The following is a 24,065-nucleotide window of genomic DNA, read 5'->3' as shown; positions in this document are numbered from 1 at the left end:
AAGGCACAGCGTAGAACACACTCTTTCCCTGTAGGAGTATAAACTGGAAGCTGCAAATACTGTATCTACTCACATCCCAGTAGTCAAAATTAGTCACCTGGTCACGTCTGACTGCAAAGGAGGCTGGGAAATGTAGTCTTTATCCTGGGGGCTCTCCGACTAAGCTACAGTCAGCAAATCTAGTAGTAAAGGAAAAAGAAGAGCATGGTTTTTGCAAGACAAACTAGCAGTCTCTACTCAAAATGATGGCTAAGAAAGATTGTGCATTTCTAACAAGCCCCTGGGTGATTCCAATGCAGGGGGAACAGGAGCCCTGAAAACAAAAACACACGTCAGTTTCATAATGTACATAATGATAAAATTCAGAGAAAGAATATCCTATTCAGTAGACCTCTCACTTTACAGGTGAGAAAACTGAGACCTACAAAGGTAAAGTGACTTGCCCAAAGATGCCTGACAAGAGACAAACCCTAGTGTGCTTAATTCCAAATCAAGACTTCCTCTCATCTCAGCGCATCACTTCTCTGAAAGACGGAGCCCGGGACTGGGGAATACTGAAGCCCAGAGCTCTGAGTGGGAGGACTTGTAGTGTCAGCATTCTCTAGGAGCTTGTTAGAAACACGTATTCTCAGGCCCCACTCCAGACCAGGGTGGGGCACAGCAATCTGTTTAACGGTCCTCTGGGGGCTTCTGATGCATGCTAAAGTTTGCTTTAGGCAAAGGAATGAGTCTCTCCTGGGGCAATTTTCAGAACTCAGGGCAATTTCAGGGCTGCTTTTCCTCGGATTCCTCAAACAGCCTGTGCTGCCCTGAGAGATCACTTTGTGGCCCCGCAAATGGAGGGCCACTGAGAGGAACAGAGCCAAGGCCTCAGGTAGGTGTCTTCTATTGGGCAGGGTGGTTCCTAAAGACCTAGGGAGGCCTGTGGCTCAGGCCCAGAGCACTGGGGTGGTAAAGGTGGGCATTCTGGCCAGGGACCAGCCAGAACCTGGTTTCGTCTCCTCAGCAACCCAGATCCACGCCCTCCCTGACCCCAGGGGTGGCCTGGGCTGTCCAAAGAGGTCGGCTGCTTATTCTCCCAGGCTCCACAAACCAGCTCCTTTTCTCTCCAGGCTTTGTCAGGATTTTCTCAGTCTCTTTTCTTCTTCGGTTTCTTTTCCCCTTTGCCTTTAAAAAAATGTATCTGGGGCTGGCCCAGGGGCATAGGGGTTAAGTTTGTGCGTTCTGCTTCGGTGCCTCGTGGTTTGTGGGTTTGGGTCATGGGCACAGACCTACACTGCTCATCAAGCCACGCTGTGGCGGCATCCCACATACAAAATAGAGAAAGATTGGCACAGATGTTAGCTCAGGGCCAATCTTCCTCACCAAAGGAAAAAAAGAAAGAAAGAAAATATATCCAAAGGAGAGAAACCTCCACTCCGTCCTTTTCCACAACTGTTAGCTTAGGAGGAAGGTGGCTTAAGTTTAGGGGCTCCTTGGAGATTCCAATCACTGGTATTTCCTCTACTCCTCCAACCACAGAAAGCCCTTGATTGACTCTAATCCCAAATAACTCTGCTCTAAGCTCCAGGAAACTCGTGCTGTTCATACCCCCTTAGCCTTGGCCCTGTCACACTCGTTGTGCAACCTCGGACCAGTCACCGAATCCCACTGATCCTGTTTCCCCAGCTGTTACACAGGGGAGTTGAACAGTAAGCTGACTTTGTGTTTCTCAGCATTGACTATGGAAACTCCAGACATTTGAACAGCAGGCAACAAAGGGGCACCACTGACCTGCCACCTGGTGACAGCATACCTAGATCAAGGATCAATTACCTAGGGAAGATGCGATAACTCATCAAACTCATGTGAGCTTCCTCACAAATATGAGTGAAAAAAACTCCGATTTAAAGACAAAGAGCATTGTCAGGAAGGTGTGGTCAGCACTGAATTTTTCCCCATCCTAATGACTTTAGGAAACCAGGTGAAAAAGGAGTCCCTTACAAGAATGGGCAGACAAGCTCAAGTGCCATATGCTTAGTTTGCTGTGACCCACTCATCCATTCATTTATTTTATACCTCTTCTTCCAAAAATTATTTGAAGCAGATATGACAAAGCTAAAGGCTATTACTTTGTTACTGTAGGACATACAATACCTTTTACTGTGCTGAGAGAGAGGAGAGCGGAGGAGGGAAAAAAGAGGAGGAAAGAGAACTAGAATAACGACAAGTAGCTAAGAGAAGAAAAGGAAAATGCTGTCCCCATCCCCAAAGGTCCATTTACTAAGCAAGCACCCCTGCCTGTTTTCTTCGGCCCTCTTCTGAAAAGGCCTCCACTGAGCGGTATCGATCGGGAAACTGGGCCACAGTCCCCCTGCCAGGCAGAATCCAGCAAGGCCCCCCCAGTACCCATGGGAGCTGGTTTTCCAGCCCTGATGGAGCAGGATCCCAGCAGGTTCTGTGCAGGAGCCAGGTGGGCCCAAGTGTGCCCCAAAGAGAGAGAAAACTAAAGTGAGATCAAAGAAACTAGGGCGGAGGGCTTAGATGCTGGATGCTGCAGGCCTGGGACCAAGCTCCCCTGCCCTGTGCGCTGGCCCCGGGGCCTTGTGCCCAGCTCACTGGAAGGGCTGTCAGTCACCCAGCCAATCCATTGACCGACAGGTCTGTCTTTATTGAACCATTCTCAAGGTATCCTGGGGAACGCAACCAAACCAGGTGCTTGAGCACTGACTTGAGACCTTTGCTGGGGAGAAAATGTTCTTTCACTCTAAAAAGTGAGCCAGTCTTGAAAACTGACCCGCGACTTTCAACATTAAAGGAAGGAAAGAGGAACCGGCTGTGGCTGTCTGCATTGACTGACTTTAGTAGGAGAGCTGACTGACTCAGTGGTGGGAAGCTAAATTTAAGGGTCCTGAAATAAAAAGTTTGGAAAGCTAACTCTTCCTCTTCAAGAAAAAGAGAAGGAACCCAGCAGTGCAAGGCCATGCCTGAGAGCGGGCTCCAAGACAGGCAGAGCTGTGTGATTTCAAACTCCGGAGCACGGAAACCCACTCTCAGCAGACGTCCACAGGAGCCACTCAGAGGGGAAAAGAGCGTGGAGGCTGTGGTTAAGCGAAGGCAAAGCTGGAAATGTAAAGCACGTGAGGGCACAGTGTGGCCCGGTCTGACTGGATCCAAGCCTGCCCTGCATTTTGGGCCTGCGACAAGTAAGAATGGAGCCTATGAGCGCAGAACGCTAATAGCTCAGGTTTGTATGGTGCTTCATATGTCTATATAGTGTATTAACTGGTGAGTTCTCACAGTAATCTTGTAAGGCAGGCATCATTATTCTCCCCATTTTACAGATAGAGAAACTGAGATACAGAGAGATTAAGTAACTAGCCCAATGTCACCTACAGGTAAATGGTAGAGCTGAAATGTGAGCCCAGCATCCTTGCTCCCAGACCCTGAATTCTCAGCTGCTGTGTGATCCTGTCTCCGTCAGTATAATCGAGAAAGGGAGCCAGTGCATAAGGAAGATGATGCATTCAGTTGGGACTTGTTGCTTCGAGTTAGAAGCATCCACCAGGCAGTCGGTGATGCCTCCTGGGGCTCCTGAGAGTGAGGGTGCAGAGGGTGGGGCGTGTGAGAAGCCTCTCTGGGCTGTCTGCCTACACTCCCCCTGATCTTGGGGCAGCACGGGGGCGGGGCATTGGAAAGTCACTCTTCTGTTTTGTTTGTTTGTTTCTGAGCTGGTCTGCAGGACAAGGTTAGGTACATATATATAGGAAAAGAAGATAGAGGATATAGCTGGAGGACAGACAGAGATGGAGGGTGAGTATCTACATAGTCAGCAGCATATCATGCCTTCTCTTTCAGCTAATACAAAGCAGAAGTCTTTATGATGGGCCGATCAATGACCAGTGAGTGCACTCTTTTCATCCACAAAAAAATCAATTAGTCAGTCTGAACCAACAAAGAGGAGCAACGGGACGGCCAAGTGATGAAACCCAGTTGTAAGAAAGCTTATTCTGTGTAGTTATCCATTTAACCTTCAAACAACCCCATGGTATAGGTACTACCATTATATCCATTTTTATAGATTGACACGTTTCCCATGACAAAAACCTTTTAGGTAAGACATCATTTGTTGGTGGAAAGAGGCCTGGGCTGAGACTCAGGACTTGGCTTGTAGCTCCCGCTTTGCTGCTTACAAGTGTGCAATGTTGGGTCTCGGTCTTCTCGCAGGTAAAATGGGAGCAAGCGTTGAAATACAGCATTGTTTAAGCTCCTTTTTGCTAGGGCTTTATGATTCCAGGGCTGCCCTCAGGGCCTCGGCTTTCCAGTGGCTTCCTGGGCCCAGGCTGGCTGCTCAGCTCCTGCCCCCAGCTTCCTCTCTCCTAGCAGGCACACTCTTGTGGCTTCCACCCGAGCTGTGCCCTCCCACCCTTCCCCGGGGCCTTCAGGGAGCGCCTGTCATTGCTTTATGCTTCTTGGAGTGAAGCTGGGGAGGGGGATGGCACCCTGTGGTTCCTGACCAAAAGGCAGGCTCTTCCCTGACCTGGCTGAGGAGGAGGAGGGAGTGTGGCAGGTGGCGAGCAGAGCTGGCCCTTGCCCCCAGGCCCTGGGTGGCTGTCATCTGCCACCCTCAACTCACTCTGGACGTGGTCTTTCTTGGCTGGCAACACCACCCTGCAGCCCCGCCAGCTGGCCAAATGGCCTTTACAGATGAAGGGCACTGAGACTTGGTCTCATACTTCTCATCACTTTTGATTTTTGAGTTGGCATTTTCATTTTGTTTCATGAGGAAATGCAGGTTCTCTTTTGCTTCCGATGGTCTCTGGCACTGGGTCAGGATCCAGAGAGGCTCACTGGCCCTCTGCCCTGCTCCCAGGTGTCCGAAGGCCTGTGCCGCAGAGTGGAGTCCACTTCAGGGACTCACCACGGGGACTTGCCACAATAATGTGGGTATTGAGAGAGCCACGGGCCTGGACTCTGGACCTGGCTCTGTCTTTGCTTGCCCCTCTCAGAGATCAGAATGTGAAATGTGGGTGGGATGGAGCACGTGACCTCTGGAGCTCTTTCCGTTTCTCAAACCCATTCCTCTACATCAGGGTTGGCACACCTCAGCCCACAGGCCAAACCCAGCCAGCTGCCTGTTTGTGTAAATAAAGTTTTATTGGAACGCAGCCATGGCTGCTTTCATGCAACAGAGTTGACTAGTTACAACAGAGACCATTTGTGGCCCACAAAGCCTAAAATATTTACTATCTGGCCCTCTACAGAAAGAAGTCTGCGAGCTTTACTCTACATAGCAATTGACACATAGGGGTTAGTAGGTTGGAAATGCCCACTGTTCTCGTTTTAGCCAAGGCTGTATAATAACACAGATCTCTGTGGCCAGAGTGTTTCCAGGCTCAGAACTGCTTAGATTTTATTATAGGAATACATTATATGTAGTGTATTACATATCACCCCCGGTGGGGTCTGAGACAGCATGCCATAATCAGACACATTAATTTTTTCTGTGGTGAAATATGTAACTATTCCCACTGTGTGGGATAAATAAGATCATCAATAGGTTCCCCTCGATTCAGACCCGTTCTCCTACCAGATAGGTCAGGTCACGTTGGATGTGGCTGCCAAACGAGTTACAAAAATCACTTTTGTTTCTCAGGGCATTAGGGATGTCAGAATTGCCACTAAGGGATTATATCATAATTCTGCCATTTTATTGGGTCCCTGGGGGGGGGGGGTGGTCAAGACCACAGTCCTGGGCAGGGATGTGATCATCCTATTTGACAGACTAGGAAACAGACTTAGAGAAGGCACGTGGTCAAGGCTGCCCAGCATGTGAGGGACTGAGCCCAGACCCAAGCCCAGATTTGTCTCCGGATGCTAATCCGAGCCTCTTTTGAGACCCAGATTTAACCCCCCAGCCTCCTGCCGCCTGTCATGAGGCTTTGTCTGAAAATGCAGGTCTACATTTACTTCTGACTTTCAAATTTTTTCTTTTCTTTTTTTTGCCTCACAATTCAGCACTGAATTCTACGCTACATGGTGTGGTTGTATATGGGGTGGTCTCCTCATCTCTGAGAGGGCAGAGTCTGTGAATTCCATCTTTTCTTGTCTTCTCCACAGTGATCAGCACCAGGCTGAGTGCTCAGTACATCTGCGATGATCCATTGTTGATGGAAGAAAGTCGACCTACCTCTAACCCCACTTCCTGCCCACAGAGGGGCGTGGAACAAGGGAAGGTGGAATTGCCAGGTGTGTGTCATGGAGTGGGTTGGACAGGGGGGCATACTGTACTTGCCTCTCATGAAACCTTAGCACTCCTTAATTGGAATGGCTAGATTTGGAGATACATAAATATGGAATTGAAGCATATGTATGTCATATTTTGTTAAACTGGAAAATTCCACAGGAAAACTGTAGGCATAAAATCCAGCTACTGCATTCAGACACCACAATGGTCAAAGGCAGCTGGGAGGCAAAAGTGACTGGCCTACTGTGGTTGGTGTCAGCAAGGAGGACAAAGACAGTCTGCAGTTAGATAAAGCGTTTGGGTGAATCTCCTGGCCGAGTGCTCCTGTGGGGCTTAGATAACGCTGATGAATATGTGCGTTTTGAAATGATCGGGAGTCAGTCTGATAATCTATCACATATAAAGATGCCTTTGGGGGCAACTAACCCGTTCTCTACTGTTGTGAAGTCCAACCCTTTATGAGGAGGAGGACCTGGCAACATCCCCACAGTCTTTATCGCTATCAGCCATCATCATTGCCAGGGTGAGTTACTGACATGCCTGCCTACGTATGGTGATGGATAAAGCTCTGTCTAGAACATGACCCAAGTCCTCCTTGCTGCCCTCAATGGCTTTGTGGTCCATTCCATTTCAGCTGCGCGCTAGGAGACTACACAGGGCAGTGGACCAAGCACAGCTTCCACAGTCCGGCAAACATGGGTAGGGATCCTGACTCTGCCCCTTAGAAACTTTCTGGCTTTCAGGAAATTACTTACCTTCTCTAAGTTTTAGATTTTCATCTGTAAGAGGAGTTGTCAGTAATATCTCTTTCTCAGAGTTGTTGTGAGATATAATGAGATATCCACTATTAAATATTTGTATTAGCAAATCTTAAGTCCCTCTCCTTCCTGTCCCCTCATAACTCTCCTAAGGCAAACAGTAACCAAGACCAGGGAGGGTATAGAGGTGGCGCGCGTGGGGCCCCTGCCCTTCCAATGCCTGTGGCAGGCGTCAATAATTAATCACTGCGTTGTGCTCTGTCCTGCTAAGCTCAAATCAGGCCCCAGAATCTTCAACCCAGTTCCAGGCTGCACAACCAGTTAGGACCTAGACCACATTCTGTACAACTCGTTTGGTTTATCCTTTGATGGCAGGGAAGTCTTGGTTTGGTGGACTGGTGGGAGACTCACTAGGGGTCTATTTACAGCAGGAATCAAGGAACCTCCTGGAACAGAATTTATCCTAAAGGAAGACAGAAGGGAGTCACGGAACTTAGATTTAAGGATAACGACCCAGAGTGTGGGGAGTGGGGATGTGGATCCTGCTGCTCAGAATGACCTCTGCCAGCCCCACTCGACTGATGTCTGAGCGCTTTTCTGAAGGGAGGGCTACAAAAAAGTAATTATAAAAGAGCAGCTTCACGATGATGGTCATAGATGCTAATGGTCTAAGATAGCTGCCGCTTTGGGGCCAGCAACTGCTGCCACAGTGGGAAGAGAGAGAGTGTCCCCTGCCTGGAGACCAATACCAGGTGGAGCATGGGCAGGTGTGGGGCATGGGCGGGTGTGGGGCATGAGTGGCTTCAGCACAAGTACCAGAGAGTACCAGCAGCAGCAAAAGGGCCCTTGGTGGTGCCCCCAATGCACCTGACTTTGGCAGGCACCTTCTGTGGCTGCTGCGTATACCATTGGTGGTGACAAAGACCTCAGCTCAGCAAGGCAGAGCAGATGAGCAGGCTGGTGTCAGGTGCCCTTAGGCCCCCATTAACATAGTGTGTCACCTGTTGGGAACCCTCAGAATTGCATAGGAAGAAATTTGAAGTGCCACAGAATGGATAGGAGGCAGCCAGAAAAATATTTCAAAAATGATGTTCCTAGATTCACCTCCAGTCAAGCCCCTGGTGGCCTAGGAAGCTACAGAGCTGGTGTATGACCTTGAACCATCATGCATCTTTTATTTTTTATTTTTGAAAAGTATTCTTTTCATGAGCCTCTGGTATAGTTACTAGAAGCAGTAGCTGGATTTTATGCCTCATGGTGTCTTAGGTGGTCTCTAGAACAAGCTAGAGTGATAGTAGGTCCTTGACAAAGTCTGGTCAAAGGAATGAATAAAGGGATAATGGAATGAATTAATATAGATGGATGGATGGATGGATGGATGGACAGCTGGGTGGATGGAGTGCCATTCCTGGGAGCCAGTGTTGATGGTCCTGCATCACTGATCTTTATTTGTATTTTGGTTTTTCTCCCACCTCTCTCTTTTCCTTCCTCCAACGTGTTTCTTGCTTCCTTAGTTTTCATCGCCTCCATCTCCGTCTCCATTGTGAGCTTCCTTTCTCATAGTTTCACCCTCCTGAGATCAGAATGAAAGGCTAGGTCAATTTTCCATTACTTAATTAATTAATTAATTGAGTCAATAACTGTTTATTGAGCTCCAGCTGTTCCTTTGTCCCTTTGTTGGAGGCACTTGACAAAATGTTTATTGAGCACCAGTGGTGTGTCTGAAGTGGTGCCAGGAGCTCACCAAAGGGGAAACAGAAAGATCTAAACAAGATCCTTGCTCTCTGGGGTCCAAGAATCTAAAAGACAAAACCAACAGAAACCGGAAACCGCTGAGCTCTGCCGACCCATCACTCCCACCCTAATCAGCTGCCCCACATTCAGGCTGTGGGAGGAGATCCACCGGCCACGTTGCTTTGCCTCCTGTCTGCTTGTTAATTGGTCTAATATCACTGCCTACAGTGGCCACATAATTAATATGGCATTTACAGAGCCAGCCAGCCCCTCTCCTCTTTATCTCCCTTCACCCTGCTCCTCTCATTTTTCCAGTGGCCTCGTCTTGTCTCTCCTGCTCCTTTGTTGATTTGAATCCTCAGATCTCAGAATTAGAAGAAATCTCAGAGCACATCTGGTTTCACCTTGTGCCTCCCAAAGCTGGTCCCTGGGCACTGGCGCACACCTCCAGCAACAGCCTGCTCTCTCTGCCTAATGGGTCTCCTGTCCCAGCTGCACTGTGGCAGATTCATATGTTGAGCTCAAGTTGACCCACTTTGTCCAGACTGCAGAAGTTAGAGCGCAGGATAATCTTGATTCATCTTTTAAGCTGCAGCCTGTCAGATATTGGAATTATAGCTATTATGTTCCTTTTCAGGATTTTCTTCTTGAGAGTAAATATTTCCAATTTCTCAACTTTTCCAAATTCAAATATGATCTCTCACAATTCTGAAGTGCTTTCTCTGGACAGATTCTAGTTTTCCTATAGACCCCTCAAAATGTGCCCTATCCCCCAAATTGACTACTAAAAAGGGGTCTGCCCAGCAACTGAGGTCAGCCAGGCTATTGCCTTGTCTTAAATGACCATTGTAGGCCTACTTGTGAACCCTCAGTTGGCATCAACTACTGTTTGCGTATTATTGGCTCTTATTGAACTTAGAGTCAACTAAAACTACCAAGTCTTCTTGACTTGGATAAAATGAGATAGAATTGTATGTCAAGGTTAAAATAAACCGTAAGAATTCTCTAATAGTCCAACCACTAATTTTCCGGAAAAGGAAACTGAGGCCCAGAGAGGTCAAGTGACTCACAGCTTACATAGAGATGGGGCAGAGTAGGGACTCCTAACTCCTGATTTGGTACTCTTTCTACTACATCAGGCTGCCTTCTGATTGACTGCCATTTCAAAGAGGAAATGGAAAGCATTTTCTGCTTTCAGGTCAGTTTTTCTGATTCAATATTTTGTGCTATTGAATTTTTGAACCCAATGCATGACCTTGGGTTTAGTTCTTTGGGATTTCATCTTATTCATTTCATTCCATCTGTCCGGATAATTTCCAGCCTGGATTTGGTGATGCATCGCTGTGGCAGGTCCTCCCAGCATTGTGTCGGAACCTCCTCTAGCTCTGGATGCGTTTCGTTCTGTGCCCTCTGCCAGCTGGTTCCACTGGAAGCTTGGCAGAGAAGACACACTGCCTGAAGCCAGACTCCCCATGAGCTTCCTCCTCCCCTCGCCCATCTGCTCGGCTGTGGCGTTCCACAGTGAGTCTCTTTCCTCCCACTTGCCTTTCATCCTGCTTATCGGGAGCTCCACGAATCTATTTCAGATTCTACTTCCAGTATGGAATTCAGGGGGAAATATGACAAGCAATCTTTGTTTTATTTTGTGAACTAGGCTTTCCTGAGAGTCTATATGTTGTAATGAGGAAAACCCCTGTACCAGGCAACACGCAGACGCTGGTTCCTATCACTTTATGGACTTTCATTATTTCTCTCGCCTCAGTTTTCTCATCTATATAATGGGAGGATACGGAAACTGACAGCTAGTGAGCATCTGCTCTGTGCTAGCAGCTATTCCAGGGACTTTGTTGATGACTCCCATTTCATTTAACTATTGCCACAAGGCTGCACAACAACCAATATCCCCATTTCAAAGAAGAGAAAAATGAGCTCAAAGAAGTTAATTTGCCAAGGTACATCCAGTTAGTAAGTGGCAGAATTTCTTCACCCCCCTGTTCTCTCTTGTTGAGTAATTGTGAAAATCAAATAATTTAGTCATGAATGTAAAGCTTCTTTGAAAAGTAAAAAGCACCATGTAAATATAAGGGAGTATTGCTAAAATACTGAGGTTCCTCTCTTGCACTCTCTCCTCCTTTTCTGTCACCTCCTTAAAGTATAAGCAGCTGCCTTTGGTCCAGACCCATCAAAGAAATGTCATGAAACCATTTTTCAAAATGTCAAATGCCTATGTACTTTAGCCCAAAGTAATTAAGCCCTTTTATTTTCTCCATATCACAGTGCAGAACCCTGGGAGCTTCCAGAATGTGCCCTTTCTCCTCCATCCTGAACTAATGGAAATCAAGGCTGAAGGCTGAGCTTGCAGGAGAGTCCACAAGAGCCCTTGAGTGCCACAGAGGCCTGGTCTGACTTTGGCCAGTCTCCAGCAGTGACCACAGAGTGCTAAATAATAACAAGATTGAATTGTTTATCCAGGCCAATGACTCATGATGGCATGGTCTACTTCTGGCAGAGTGCCAGGGTCCCAGTGTCTAAGGTGATGGGATGCCAGAGGCAGGCCTGTAATCCTGGTCTCTAGATCATCACCTCCAGCCTACCAAACCCCCAGATCACCGCACCTCATACACAGCAGGCAGAACAAGAACACAATGCCTGGAGGCAGCTAACATTTCAGTGACATTATTGGGTGTTTACGCTGAGCTAGATACTTGTGCATACATTTTCCCATTTCATCTCCACAGCAACACTGCTTTTCTCTATTTTTCCTGATAAAGAAATGGAGGCTCCTGCTCCAGGCTACACAGTTGGCAAGGGGTAGAGCCAGAATGAGAGCCCAGTCTGACATTTCTAGAATGCCATGTGGGCTTTCTCTTAGAATTCCTCTTACCTGACAATTAGTTTTAAAAGCACAGTCTAAGAAGTTCAGGTGGTGCCAAGCACAGTCTTGGGAGCAATAGATTCTTAGCATGGTTTTTAAAGGCCTCCATGATCTGGTCCCATTGTAGCTTCTTATTGCAGACACAGTGCTTTCTATCATCAGAATCACCTGGAAGCTTCAAAATACAGATTCTTAGATCCCATCTCTGGTTTACCATAATCATAACCCTTGGTGCTGGGACCCAGGAATCTGTTTTTAGGCCTCCAATGATCAGTTGGTTTGGAAATCATAATCTTACACAGACCTTCTCTGTAGTCTCTTTCCAAATTACCGTCTATACCGCCATTTCTGTGACTTGGCTCGGTACCATGGACTTCATTGAGATTAGCTTTTCTGTCCCTCCACCCATCATTCTTTTAACCAGGCTCACACTCTACCTGTAAGGATCTTGACCACCACAGCTTCCAGGAATGGCTCCCTCACCTGTGTTCCATGAACACCTTTGGTCCTCAACTGGCGCATATATTAGTTAGAATGTGAGTTTAGAAGCTGTAACAGAAACCCAAAATAATAGTTTTGCCTCATTTAACACCTAGAAATATATTTCTACCTTCTCTAACAGTGCAAGAGTAATCAGTCCAGTGGTGGCTCCACAGCACCCAGAACCCAGGCTCCTCATATCTTGTTGCTAATGCCTAGGATGGTGACTTTATTCATGTGGTCCAAGACGGCTCATCACTGTGTTCACATTCCAGCCAGTGGGAAAAGGGGAAATGAGGTCAGGGAGAGCAATGACCCAGGAGTTGCGCAGAACAATTTTGATCACATTCCACTCTCCAGAACTTGATCACATGGCCACACTTAGCTGCAACAAAGGTTAAGAGATTTAACTTTATTCTGCATGACTACGTATTCAGTTAAAATTGGGAGTTCTATTAACTGTGTGTGTGAAAGAAGAGAATAGATATTGAGGAAGAACCTAGCAGGTTTGTAATGTGTTTGCACCTGTGTTCCCATCCGGACTGTAAGCTCCGTGAGCACTGGGCCCCTGGCTTATACCCATTTGTGATCCTTCTAGGAGTTTAACGTATGGAAGGCACTAGATGAGTGCCTCGGTTAGCAAGGTAGACTGGAGTGACCAAGCTCTGGAATTTAAGGCAAAGTTTTACTCTAGTCTTTGTTCTCCATAATTTAGGGAAAGTTTCTTAATCTCTCTGGGCTTCAGTTTCATAGAATCATAAAATGTAGTTGGGAAGGCATGTTAGATATTATCTAGTCCAACCGTCTCATTTTTTAGATGAGGAAGCTGAAAACAGAAAGGGTAGTGACTCGTCTAGGACACAGAGCTTCATGAGTAGAATAGTCAGAGCCCAGGTCTTCTAGCAGCCAACCCAGGCACAGCACTCAGGCAGCGCCCCATATCTGGAAAATGGGTGTAAGGGACAAGGTGACTTCTAAGCTCCCTTCAGCTCGGAAACTCTGACGCACATACACAGTCACATTTCTACTCCGATCAAATAAATACAAACTAGCCCTGAATCACTGAAGCTTGCTATGTGCTTTAGCAGCCTAGACAGTCATTCAAGTGGCAGAAAAGTTGAGAGCTCTGGCTTCCAAGGTCGCCTAAATAGCAAAAACAGTTGGGGAAAGCAAGGGAGAGAGACTCGGATGACCCTACTCCCTGGTCATAAGCAGCAATGTTCCCTGCGAGCTTCTTCCAAGAGGACACTGCTCCAGGTGCCATGGAGCAGCTGCCCACAGGGAATTTGGAATCCAGGTCACACACAGTTAAACAGCAGTGGAAGAGGGTGTTAACATCAAACAGAGGAAATGTCACAAGGCAAACTGGCTATAATAATAATAATAACAGCTTCCATTTATTGCTCAACTGCGGCATGTGCCCCACTCTGTGACAGGTATTTATTTTATAGGCTTGATCTCATTAAATTCCCACGACAAGCTTCTGGGATTACTGAAGGTCATACAGCTGGTAAGTGGTGATTAATTGTCGGAGGAGTGGTGTGAAGACAATAAATTACGGAGCAGTTCAGGAGAGAAGCCTGAGGACAGTGTGGTCCGGGCAGCCTCTGTGGGGGAGGAGAGATTTAAACTGGACCCTGAAGATGGGTGGGGCTTGTGGGAGGGGAGAAAAGGGGCCAAGTGAGTACAGGTGGCAAAGACATCACATGTATAAGGAACACCGAGTAAACACATTCCCAGGTAAGGTTTGGGAGTAAACACAGAGGCAGACATTGTGGAATTGGGGGGCCAGGGAGTGGCAGAGGAGAGTGACACATCCCACAATCATTCTTGGAGAAGGGATAAAAAGTCAGGCTGAAGGCCCATCGCCCACACATGGCCCACTACAGGAGAAAAAGAGAAAATAAAGTGCCTGCAAAACTGTCAAGGCAATTTGTGTCAAGTGCCTTATAAAAAAGTATGTATCTTTTCATCCAGCAATCTCACTTCTGGGATTTAATCCAAAAAAATTTCAGAGACAGTGTGAAAGCTGCAAACAGCTAGATGTCTAATAATAGGGGAATTGTTCAATGTATTATGGTACATATATATGACTAAATGTTATGTAGCTTCTAGAAAACATACTTTTGAAGAATATGGAATGATATCACATAATGTGAAGAAGCAGAATGCAAAGCTGTAGTACAAAAGTTCTCAATTTTAAATTATATGCCATCATGTAACATAAAATCGTGTGTGTGTGTGTGTGTGTGCGCCCGTGTGTGTACATACTCAGAAAAAAGACTGGAAGGAAAGACACCCAGCATACTTACTGTGATTATCATTGCAGAATGGGAATACGGGTGATTTAGTTTTTTCTTTAGACTTTTCTATACCTACCAAATTTTATTCAGTGAACACACACTTTTAGAGTAATAAAAATGCTCGTCTTTAAAATTTGTAAAATTTAAAATCCCTGTACTCTACCACGAAACACTATGATAAACACCTTGCTTTGTCTTTGAAGAGAATTCATTATCCCTTCTTCGAGTATGCAGACACTAACGTTCCAACCAAATAAATATTCAGTAATTCCTGCATCCATAGATTTTTTTGAAAGTTCATTTACACCTGATATTGCCGGGTTCCCACGTAAAGCTCCCAGCTCCATGGATTGGAAATGTTAAAGTCTCCTATTAATGTTCTCTGTAGCCATTTAGATAAATCGCCTTCCCCGTGAGCCATAAATCCTACATGAACGACACCCTTATTTCAGGGGACAGGCACCAAAGCCTTTTTCATACCCAGTGATTGATGAATCCGTGGCTTTCAGAATGTCAGGGGTCCTTCATCAATACGCACAGGGCCTTCCCAGGTGTAGGAACGTACCTCGTGAGATGGAAAGATGTTGCTGTACTCGGGTCAGTAATTTTCACTTTTATCCTTCCTGCTTGGCTTGGTTTGGGGATTTATTTATTTATTTTTCCTTCCATTGAAATAGTTGGGATATTAGCTGAGTAAGAGAGGCAGTGCATTAAATATAAGTTGATTGGAATCCCAGCCTGCCTTTGCCCTCACTGATACAGGGGCAACATGAAGGTTAATAACGGTGAGAGGCCCCCACACACTCAAGCACAGTGCAGCACCCCATCACCAAGTGACAATTAGGAACTCTCCATGAATGCCAATGACGGGTGATCAGACAGAGCTTTACCCAAACCAGGCGGCCCCTGCATTAGCTCAGCTCTCCATTCATCACTGAGCTGACAGCCTGCAGAGCTCTATGAGAAGCTGCTGCTCAGTCTTTCTGTTTTACCCAACGAAATGATCTGTGCCGCTGGGGCCGAGTGGGAGAGGACAGGGGAGGGAACGAGGGAAATGAAACAGGCTTGTCTTTGGCATGCTTGGGCAACAGCTCCAAGCGTCTGTTTGAGACTTGAAAAGAAATATCGTACAATGATCTTGTTTGTCACTGCTTGCAACTTTCTGGGTCCCAGACAAGGTTGGTCCTACCTTAAATAGTTCTTTTTTTGGAGGCAGGATGAAAAATTAGAGCAAGCACATAGCTAACTGTGTGATTTTGGACAAGCCGCTCTGGGCCTGTGTTGTTTCGTCCCTAGGATGAATGGGTTGCGTAAGAACACTGTGGTTTTCAAACTGAGTCCCTCAAGTCTTATAGTTCCATAGCGGCGCTCGGAACTGGCAAGGGCAGGGAGTGGGGAGGGCAGTGAATGCTGGGCAGAGCCGCCTCACGTAAGCTCAATGAATTTTATTTGTAGACGTTTTAGAAACGCGCAGAGCATGGTCTGACATACTAATCTTGTTTGATCTTCACAACTTTGTGAGATAGTCAGGACAGATATTATCATCTCTTCCAGGTCCTATTGCTGCAACACAAACTGCCCCAAAACTTGTGCCATAAGACAACCAATTCATTATGTCCCTGTATTCTTTGGGTCAGGAGTTCGGACAGGCACAGCACGAAATGCTTTCTGTGCTCCATGACGTCTGGGACCTCCGCTGGGGAGACTGGAGCACCCACAAGATCCTCACTTTGGGCTGAGATTTCAATGGCCATAGGAAGGGTGTCCACTAAAGCTGGAGGTGACTCAATAGCCAAGGGCTAGACTCATCTGGATGTGTCTTCACTCGCACGTCTGTCTGTTGACTGGGACACTGACACATGGCCTTTCCCTGGGATGTTGTCACATGGGCTTCCTCAGGCAATGGCAGCTGAGTTCAAAGACCTGGTGTTCCAAGAGCTAGGCAGAAGTGCACGGCTCTTCTGTAACCTAGACTCAGAAGTCAATAGTGTTGTTTCTGCTGTACTCTATTGGTTGAAGCAGTCTCAAAGTGTCACCATGATCAAGAGAGAGGACAAGATGGGACAGGGGAGATAAAATTTAACCTGGACTTGGAGAGAGAGGTAAGAGATGTCCAGGCAGAGACCATAGAGTAGAAAAAAATCCCAAGCATGGGGAATACACATGGGAGGCACAGAGACTCGAAAAGACATGATATGTCTTGAGAAAGGTAGACATCTGTGCAGTGTTGGAGGACAGGTGTGAAAGGTGGGCAGACAAGCAGGGGAAGAGGCTGGAGCAGTAAGGTGAGGTCACATTGTAATGGGGTATCAGTGGCATCCCAGCTACCTCTCTTTCTGTGAGCTTTACCTTCTTCATAGTCCCACTCTACCCCTACTGCTGAGACCCTAATCTCTACCTCTCCCCAATTAAAATCTGCTCTGGAAAGTGTCCGATAGATAATCTCATTTACACTATAGTGTTAAAAATTATCTATAGCCTCTAAGCGAGTGGATTTTCTCTTGGAGAGGTTTTTTTTTTTATTATTGGAAATTTGATTTCAGCTTATAAAACAAAAGGCTGTATCTCTTTTGTTGGAAGAATGTTGTGGACACCCTTCCTAAGGCCATTGAAATCTCAGCCCAAAGTGAGGATCTTGTGGGGAATCATCTACCACTCTTCACCAGAGATAGAATCCTGGGCTCAACTAACCATTTTTCCAACTCAATGTGCCTGTACCATCCCTGGTCATTTTGAGCTCCCTTGGCCTCTGGATGAGAGCTTAATTATCCCATGAGCTGCTGACCACGTCTCCCAATAAAATACCATATGCCCCATAATGATCAACCTGCAGAACTCTCATCCTTCATATACAGCAAGCCAAATTCCTGGCATGGGGCAGAATGCAAATGTTAACAATCTTATACCTCATTGCCTATAAAAACTCTTTTATGAGTGTCTAAGTAACAGGTGATTGTCCAGTGCCTGCAGCTAGAGTGGTAACTCCACCTCCTAGCTGAATGAGATGAGCGCTGCCTCTCCATGTGAGAACACGTGGGTTATAGTGATGTTCCGGGGAAGCCAGACCTCACCAATGCATTGACACGGTTTATTCACATCCTCAAGGGAGGAATGAGGCTGTTTCCTTGGGGTGACTGCTTTCCTTTCTTAGTTGATGGTGTCAGGTACTGCCTGACCTCCTGGCTCATCAGTGCCCCTTCTCATCTCCCACTTGTTGCCATCCTTGAAGCCTACCTGACCTGGTATTAGAAGGAAAGTGACTGATAACTAAGCTCCATTCTTGCTGCTTTTTCTTGGATTACTCTTTTAACCTCTTATTTCCACCATCTCTCACCTCCTGACCCCATAGATGGTCTCCTGACTCCTGTCTCACTTACTGAGCTCTGGTTCCCTGATCTCCCACTGTGTTATTGGTTTTTCTCCATGCTTTGCTGTCCTCTGACTGTGGTTGCCAAGGCAACTTTGTTCCCGCCTATAAGTACAACTCTACCAGATCTCTCCCTGAGTATTATTACCCTGGAAGATTGACACTGAGCCACCCATGCTGTGGCTACCGCTTCTGTTCCTCTGACACATCTCTGGACCAGGGAAGAGCTTCTTGCCATGTTCTCCTTTGTCCAGGCCTCTGCCTTGTGCGCAGTCTTAGTCACCAGGTCTGTGTCTTATCCTTTTGCTCGAACTCCTGCCCTGCCTGATTCATTTCTAAATGCTCCATCTCGTTTCTTTGGAATGAAGGTTCTATCTTGCCCTCACTGTGCAAACTATGCCCTCTGGGGCTGGAGTCCAGTGGGATCCCTGGTCCTTGGATCCCAAGACTCCCTCTCGTCATGCTCAGCTAATGTCAGGCTGTGGCTGCTAATATCACCTTGAGGACCCTGATCAGGACTCTGACCTCTTTCCTGCCCATCTCATCTCTGGTCACTCCATTTTGTTTCCCTATATGGACTTCCTGCTGCCATCTGTTGCTGGGTCTGCCCAGAAACCTATCATATCTCATCAATTAGGCCGACTGCTGTGACACAACCCCAAATCTCAGTAGCTTCACACAGAGACTTATTTCTCACTCACATCATTTCAAGTGTTTGACAGTCTACCACATGGTGATTCAGGACCCACTCCTTCCATCCAGTGTTCCCTCCATCTTCTAGGACCTTAGAATCCTCAACTAGCTCCTCTGTGCCTAGCCAGCCAGTAGATGTGGCAGGAGTGATAGCAAAGGATATCTCAGGAGATATTAGGGTCTGGCCAAGAAGTGGTGTTCATTGCTTCTGCCCTCCTCACTGGCTGAACTAGTACCTGGCCACACCTAGAAAGTTAAATCTTCCTGTGTGTCAGGAGAAAATGGAACGGTTTGATATACAAGTAGCATTGTCTCTGCTACACAGTGGAGGCCTCTGTTTTCTAAGGGCAATCTCCTCCCAAGCCAGCCCACTTCCCGCACCCCAATTTACCACTCTGTCCAAAGCCAGGAAAGGACTAGACTCCTGAGAAGACACCTCAGAAGTGATGGAAGATGTGGACTGGGGCTTTTGCCTTCCTACCACCCGAGCAGAAGTGGACCCCAGGAGGCGAGGCCCTCTACAGAGAACCTCAGGCCCTACATAATCTCACAAATTGGGCTTTTTGGGACAAGTGTCAGCCTTTCATTTCTTCCAAGAAATATTCTCTTTCCTCTCCTGGGGACTTGTTCAGAGAAGAGATACTCAAGTGATAGGTGCTTCACAAATATCTAGATGGAAGGGGAAAAAACGGCATGAAGAATAATTTAGACAAAACAATGTAGATCACCATGGAAACAATCTTTGGAACATACTGAGGATAAGGAATCATTGTTAACATGGTTCATATCTTGCAGAGATATCTAATCACCAAATTCAATTCTGGACCCTTCAATCACGCCACCTGCAAAATTCTGGGGTCGTTATGGCCGCAGAGCACACGCTGGTTTTCAGAGAGCCCTTTTCTCACCCATCTAATAATCTTTAATGAAGGCAATGCTTTAATTAAGGCAACTTACTGTTTCCCCATTGGTTAATTTGAAATCAGTGAAAGGTCAAGTTACCATTAACATAGTTAGTTTACTAAGCTATTCCAGAAGTGTTTTTATTCTGACAGCAGAGGCTTATAAGAATATGGCAAAAATACAATAGTTAATTGAAATGTGCACAAGGAAAATGGGAGGTTTATCTTTTGCACTGCATTGAAAGAGAAATAGAAACCTTCCTTAACTACTCAAAAGCATTTTTTTCTGAGATTTTTCTGCCCTAACATACATATAAAAGTCTACAGGTATGAATGGTTCTTGGTCAGTAATAACGATTCAATATGGCTGTTTACACAACGCCTCTGGGGGTTGCTAATGAACAGTTTGTTCCAGGTACTACTAAAGAAATGTCAGAAGAAGGGCAGTGACTTTTGCAAGTGAGGCCTCGGAGATGTAGGGTCACCCCAGTCCAGGTGCTGGGCCTCGACCTTGCAGGCACGGAAATGCAGTGCCTGCCATGGTTATCGGCCCACTGGTCTCACAGGACTCTGTCCCTGCCCGCTCCCCGAGCTCCTGGCCTTCCTGGTAAAAAGCTGGATGTCTTCCTCATTGGAAGGCAAAGCCATTGTCTGACCTTGTCGTCCCAGGAACCAGCTGGATCATAAGTCATGCTCCATGCACCCTGACGACTTCTGGAGAATGTATGTGTCTCCTCTTCTTTCTTGACCCTAGACTTCCCAGTACATGATACATGTGGGCTCAGGGAGAAAAGAGACAGTTTGCTTGCCTGAAATAGGTGCCAAGCTTTGATAAAATTATGAGATTTCTTTCTTACTTTCTTCCTACAAATATTTGTTGAGCATGTACTATGTCCTAGGTATTATCCCTGGTGTCTCCAGGGTTTCTTCCGTGTATCCCTTTCCCCTCTCTCTGATTTTTCTTCTTCCAGCTTTCTATATCTGATTTCCCCCTGTGCTCTACCTCTCTGTGACCTCAAAACCTCTTCTCATGGAAGTTCAGCTGTCAGTTGTTTGAATCTTAGTGCAAATGTAAGTTACTGTGTTCCTTTTCCTAGAGAAATTAGCATTTAAGTTTTGATCTCTTATTGTTGTATTGAATGATTTTGTGTTCCAAAAGTTTTAGACAGTTTGCAAGCAGAGGAGATATTTTCAAAGCAGAGGACCTTCTCCAAAATCTTAGAGTCCCACCATCTAATGACCACCCACTTGGAATATGTATGAGGTTGGTCCCTTCCTTGCCTCCTTTTTGTGATCACATCAGAAAATGGAATTGACCAATCTCAGAAAAACATGCTAACATTGCTCTTATTATAAAGTTCCAAATCATTCTCATAGCATATAAGACCCTGCATAATCTGGCCTTCTACTTAACTCTTTAGAGGAAAATCATGTTGGAATTTTGTCAGATCTTTGATAGGAATGCCACCTAATCTTAGCATGCTTCTGCTCGTCAACCCCTTTCACCATGCTAACTCCTACTCATGCTTTAGGGGTCATTTTTTTTTCTCCCTAAAGCCCCAGCACATAGTTGTAAGTCATTCTAATTATTCTATGTGGGATGCCGCCACAGCATGGCCTGATGAGCGGTGCATAGGTCTGCGCCCAGGACCCAAACCAGTGAATGCTGGGCCACGGAAGCGGAGCATACAAACTTAACCACTCGGGGCTGGACTCCCAGGTGTCATTTTAAATGTTAGTTCTTCTGGGAAGCCTTCCCTGACTCCTAGGGACCTAATGATCTCATAGTGCCCAATAATTTTCATAGCACTTATCATGGTTGTTTTTAGTTATTTGTTTCAAGGAAGTATGGCTCATTGACTTTGGTCTTCACACCTGTCTTATCTCTTATTATGTACCAAACATCCAGCAGAGTGCTGAGATTATAGTAAATATCTGTGGAATGTATACATGACCAATTGTAAGTACTATGTCTCTAAGTCAAAACTTCATCAAGAATTTCCTTACTATTTGGTAATAAAAAAAATGATAAGCTTTGCCTTGCTGAATAGTCAACTACTGTTAAGGTCCTCTCATCTTAGGCAGACTCTGTACTTGGATTCTGCCCTAACTGTCTCATACCTGAGCTTTCTCTGCTTCAGTCGAGCCTGTGAGATCCTACTGGATTAATCTTCCAAACGGTGGTTTGATCAGGTCACTCTTCTGTTTAAAAGCCTCTGAAGTGGAGTTGGCTTTGGAATAAAGCTCAGACTCTTCCTGGCCTTCAAGCCTGTCTGTAATCTGATTCTGACCTATATTTCTCTATTCACTTACTCTCTAAGGTGAATTGTTTGCTCCACCAGACTCAGTTTTTAGTCACTGACTCTAAGCTTTTGTTTACACTGCGTTTGCAAATAAATTTTGTTTATTCTATCCAGAAGCGCCACCTCCTCTTCTGTTTATCAAACTTCTATCCATCCTGGGAGTATAGCTCGCATCCCACTTTCTCTGAATGACTGTCCCTAGCCGCCTGTGTTAGGACTCTTTCAATTGCAAGTGATGAGGCCAGTTTCAAACTGGTTTAAGTAAAAAAGAATTTATTGGTTCATGTAATTGATAAGTCCAGGGATAGACTTTAACTATGAGTTTAGGAAAAATATCATTAGTAACCTTTCTCTTTCTTCTGATTCTTCTGATCTGTTGATTTCATTCTGAGTTAATTTTGCCAGGAGTCGGTGAGAATCAGGTTCAGATGGTAGCCCCAGAAACTCAAGTGTTACATCCTACCAGCTTAAAAACCTCAGGGAAAATGAACTTCTCTTTCTTAAAAGTTCCAACAAAAGTCCCAGAGAAGGATGGGTCACATGCCCACCTGATCCTATTGCCATGGCTGAGAAATATGGTGCTTTGATTGACCAGGTCTGGGTCATGTGTGTCCACTCCTAAAACCCATGGGTGGGGTCAGCTTCACAGAACTGTGTGAATGGAGAGGGGGAGCTGGGTGGCTCCCCAAAGGAAAGTTGAGATACTGGTACTAGAAGAAGGAGAAATGGGTGCCAGGCAGGCAAAAACAACCTATATTCATTCTACCACTCCAAATGTAAGTGGTCTCTCCGGGCCCTGAATTTATGTTGCTCTGTCTATGCTATGCATTTATCACTTATCATTCATGGCCTTATTTCCCCATCACTAGATGGTTGTCACAGCCCCCAAACACCACAACTTAACACCAGTATTCCAAGCAAAAGGAAGAAGGGAGCAGGTGGAAAGAAGACTTTCCCAGAGAAAGGAATGCTTTTCTAGAGGCCATCCAGGAAACCTGGCCAGAAGGCAGGAGAAAACAAATATCTGGCAAAGGGGAATGGAATAGCAGAGATTGGATTAGCACAAATGAGGTTCATTCCTGGCACGAGCGAGCACAATGCTGAACAAAAGCAGGAACCTATTAGAAGGAAGGAAGGGATGGAGTTCTTGCTATTGGCTACATAACCAAGAGTGACTGCCCAGGATGCTTTTCGCCAGCTCATCTGCTAGCAATTGAGAACTTACTATATGCAAGGCACTGTATGTTTCTGATTCTCATCTACTCCATATGGGCTTTTTTAATGGCAGGAACCGTGGCTTACACTTTGTCTCTTCACAATGCCTTGCACTTAGTAGCCATCCAATAAATATTTGTTAATTTTTTCAATTTGATGGTGAAGGGTTGAGAGAAGAATGCAGAATTCAGTTTTTCTGGAATATTGTGGTTTAAAGACTTAATTTTTGCCCTCCCTGCTAAAGGAAATGGAAGCTCACGACACCGGTGTTAGGGTCATTTGAATCATGGAAATGCAAATGAATCTCATATATATCTTCTTAGCTAAAAGTTATCTCCTGGTCAACTTGTAAAGTACTGACTCTTTGTATGTATGGTCCATCTATATAGTTCTTCCATATGTAAAATGAATTTAGACAGCCAAAGCATATAACTTGCGTAGCTAGTCTCCTTTTTATGTGGCTTTTCCTCAATTTTCGTTTAATAGGGAAATTGCTCTCCCACTGAATCTTAATTCACAATGTTAAGACTTCAGAAATATAGTTTTACATTCAGAAAGAGTTTCAATCTTCTTGCTGTCCAACACTCTGCTCTCACATGGGCACTTAATGGTGTCAGGATGTCAATTTAATTTTGACAGGGCCCCTGCAGATGGAATTTCCAACTTTTTATTTAGTGAATATGGATGGGTAAGAGGATCTTTGAGATTTTTCCTCTCTGTTTTCATGGAAACATATACCTTCCCATAAGAGTGGATGACAGCAGCATGTCTGTGAAGCACTCTAAGCTTTTGAGAGTGAAAAGTGTCCCTGCCGCTCAAGACCTACCATTCTCTGCCTCTAAATGGAGACGGTTGTTATGTCCAATTGATGCTCTTAACAGTCTGAAGGCACTGGAATCTTTGTTCCCACCAACGAATGCTTTCTTTCACTTTCTTTTGGTGCAGCACCGCTTGAATTTTAGATGTAGTAGGTTATGGCTACAAATCTATTGTTCTTGGCTCTTTAGGTAATGTTAGTGCTTGGTGATTAGCAGGACGTGAGTTTTTAGGTGTTTTGCAGGAGTAGGAGTAGACTGAACTACTCTCAACCCTCTTATACTAGCTAGCTATTGCTGTGTAACAAATGATGACAAAATGAAGTGGCTTAAAACAATAGACATGTGTTATCTCACACAGTTCCCATGTGGAACCTGGGACAGGCCTAGCTGT

General features: G+C 45.7%; 1 long non-coding RNA gene across 1 annotated transcript; it reads left to right on the top strand.

The window, feature by feature from the left end:
* Positions 1–639: 639 nt before the first annotated feature.
* On the top strand, positions 640–11,188 carry LOC138917228 (uncharacterized). Its single transcript, XR_011424957.1, has 5 exons — positions 640–874; positions 6,100–6,228; positions 9,858–9,916; positions 10,039–10,239; positions 10,996–11,188. It is a non-coding gene; the product is annotated as an uncharacterized lncRNA (long non-coding RNA).
* Positions 11,189–24,065: the final 12,877 nt, after the last annotated feature.

Source organism: Equus caballus, chromosome 1, assembly GCF_041296265.1.
Source record: "Equus caballus isolate H_3958 breed thoroughbred chromosome 1, TB-T2T, whole genome shotgun sequence".
Taxonomy (NCBI): Eukaryota; Metazoa; Chordata; class Mammalia; order Perissodactyla; family Equidae; genus Equus; species Equus caballus.
Note: the sequence above shows the minus strand (reverse complement) of the source record. Positions and strands in the feature narration are given on the sequence as shown.